The sequence below is a fragment of the Phalangium opilio genome, unplaced genomic scaffold (genome assembly GCF_054372755.1).
Source record: "Phalangium opilio isolate 3A_F unplaced genomic scaffold, DU_Popi_V2 ptg000246l_1, whole genome shotgun sequence".
NCBI lineage: Eukaryota > Metazoa > Arthropoda > Arachnida > Opiliones > Phalangiidae > Phalangium > Phalangium opilio.
The window spans coordinates 1,287,164-1,290,244 of NW_028324225.1; the positions used below are offsets into that span (position 1 = coordinate 1,287,164).

General features: G+C 40.6%; 1 long non-coding RNA gene across 1 annotated transcript; it reads right to left on the reverse strand.

The window, feature by feature from the left end:
• Positions 1 to 609: 609 nt before the first annotated feature.
• On the reverse strand, positions 610 to 1,142 carry LOC149611164 (uncharacterized). The gene is made up of 3 exons (XR_016376443.1): positions 1,090 to 1,142; positions 867 to 1,035; positions 610 to 786 (listed from the first exon to the last, which is right to left on the reverse strand). It is a non-coding gene; the product is annotated as an uncharacterized LOC149611164 (long non-coding RNA).
• Between the last annotated feature and the right edge of the window lie 1,939 nt (positions 1,143 to 3,081).

Below are 3,081 nucleotides of genomic sequence, written 5' to 3' on the forward strand. Positions count from 1 at the left end.
CCACCCGCGGCTTCCGTGAACCGCCCAACCAGCGCCGCGCCGCCAAATATGGTCCCGGACGAGCGGTACACCCTGTTTCGCCGTTGCCAAGACGGAACGGAAGGCGCGGCAAGAAGATCGCCGGAGCACCGACACGCGCTCGAGTCCGACTCGTCACAAGGCAGACGACTTTTTCCGGGGGGAGGATGTAACGACGCCCTCCACGTTCCTCCGAAGTCGTCTGCTTCATCTATTTCTTAGTTACATCTTTTCTCACAAGTGGCGCCTTAAGCGCCACTAGCTCTTTGTAAAAGATAAAAAACTAAATGTTGGCGGGGATAAAAACCCCCGCCGCCGCCTGCTAAAGGGCAGTCAGTTTTGTGATGTAACGCGAACCAGTACGGACGTGTTTTTGTTTTTCGAGAATTAAATATTTCAATAAGTTCTATCTCTCTGCGTCATTCTTCCTACAACAATGGACCATCTGGTAAATATAGTTAGTCATGGACAATAAGTCTTTTAAACGGGTAGCCTGGGAACTACTTCAATTGCTAGTTTTATTTTAATTATTTGTGAGCCGTGAAATTAGGCCCCCTTTCCTACATTCTAATTTTACGGTTACAAGTTCTTACACAGCACAAGGCTTTTGGTAACCTCAAACATCCTTCATCGAGACTATTAGACTTCGTTAGCCTGTCTGAACAATTCCTGGACACAGTTCTACAAAACATTACAAGCATGAAATCTCCACTTGAAGAATTAAGTTCTTTCATAACTAGAATGCTCCACAATCAATTGGAGGTTGAGCTAAGTTGTTGCAATGTCGAGCGAAAAATTGTACACTTGTTTGTAAGGCTAAGAATGCACATTAGAAACAAATTCCTTACCTTTAAAATGAAAAAAGATGTTCTACATTACACCAGATCATCAGCTCTGTAATATGCATATAATAAAAGTCGTGTAATGCACTTGGTGCGTGACATGCCACTATTGCCCAAATTCTATAGTACAGTCTCAGATTACGCATAATGTTGAGCAGACTCCTAAGCAGACGATCTTAAAAAAGTATTTTAAATTTCGCGCCAAAGACCAAATTTTCCCGCCATCTACCTATTACTGTTGGAAGTAAAACATCCAGTGGTTACCGCGCATGTCAATGGGCGGGGCTTCATCTTTCCCCACTCGGTCTATACCCCACTCTAATTCGGAGCAGCACGGCATACACGATGACGTCAAAAACAGGATTAGACAATTGTACAAGGACGGTGTGACCAAACCCAAAACTATTCTCGGAAAGATAAAAGAAGCTGGACTCAAGGAACCAACGACTATGCAGTTAAAGTAATTTCTTAAAAAGTGTGAGACTGACTTTTAACGGTGAACCCATCATATCTATGGGGGAATTATGCAAATTTATTGAGGCTGACACACCAATCCCTGTTGACACAGACATGCCGTATGTATGTAAATACATGATACAAATAAAGGGAAAACGATTCTTTCGTTTCTCATATACTACGAGAAGACTACAAGAGCTAATTGTGTCTGGGATGGCACTTCATGTTGACGCAACGTACAAGCTTATATGGAACGGTTTCCCCGTATTGATAGCCGGGTTTTCAGATAGAAACCGAAAACTCTTTCCTGTAAACATATCAGTTTGTGACTCTGAGACAACAGAAGATTTCAATTGTGCAAATCAAACGCAGAGTTTGACGCAGCTACAGATTTGTTCATCAAGAAGTGGCAGTGCAACCGTGCCGTTCAAAATTTTCTGTCCTATTTCACTTCCGAGTATTTGCAGAAATCGAGAGGATGGCACGTTGGGCAAAGCTTTGGTTCCCCTTGTACTAACAACGGTCTTGAATCTTTAAATGCATGTATCATAAAGGACTATACGTTTCGCGAGCGCCTGCCTTTGCATCAATTCATTTATGTTTTGAAGAAAATGGTCACGGATTGGTCTCTAAGGTTATCACCGGGTGAAGTCAATCATTGTCCGTTCGCCCAAATACCTACTTACACTTTGGCTATTAAAACCGATGCTTGTAACTGGAAGTTGTCGAATCCATCAATTAGAACCAGAACATCAGGATGTGAAAAAATATATTACATAACACCATCCGGTAATCTTCCCTTGCAAGAAAAAGATGTTACTATGTACAATCGTCAATTCACAATCTTTAATTGGAAGAAGTTTGAAACGTTCAAACGTTCCTGCTCGGTATTATGGATGGTTAAGATTAAACCAAACGACTGGGAAATAGGATCATGTACACTGTTAGAAAAACATGTTCTATATTGAACAAAGTGGCGTTCATTGGAGTGTCCCCGTACGAGCACAGCGTTTTGTTCGATACAGAACACTAAAAGAGTGTTCAAAACTGAACGCAAAAAGAGTGTTCAAAACTGAACGCAAAAAGAGTGTTCAAAACTGAACGCAAAAAGAGTGTTCAAAACTGAACGCAAAAAGAGTGTTCAAAACTGAACGCAAAAAGAGTGTTCAAAACTGAGCGCAAAAAGAGTGTTCAAAACTGAACGCAAAACGAGTGTTCAAAACTCAACGCAAAAAGAGTGTTCAAAACTGAACGCAAAACGAGTGTTCAAAACTGAACGCAAAAAGAGTGTTCAAAACTGAACGCAAAACGAGTGTTCAAAACTGAACGCAAAAAGAGTGTTCAAAACTGAACGCAAAACGAGTGTTCAAAACTGAATGGAAAACGACTGTTCAAAACTGAACGCAAAACGAATGTTCAAAACTGAAAATGTTCTTAGTTCTAAGACGCACGTTAAGTTGTTCAATAAAGAACTCGTGTTTGATTAACAAAAAACTAACAACTGTCCTATGGCGCGGGGGTATTCGTTCTTAAAGGAATTCGTGTTTGTTCGATGACTTTCATGGTTTCGTTTTTGAAAGAACTCGTGTTAAAAAAAAAATTAGATAATTAGACATGCAAAAAATGAAATAATAGGTCAAGCAAGACTAACGTATGAAAATACATTAGCCTACTGATAAGAGGTCTTCTCGGATGTAAGGTTTTTAAGTTAGAGTAGGTCAGTTTTAGGGCTCGCATGCCAGATTACGCCTTTTGAATTAGAAAC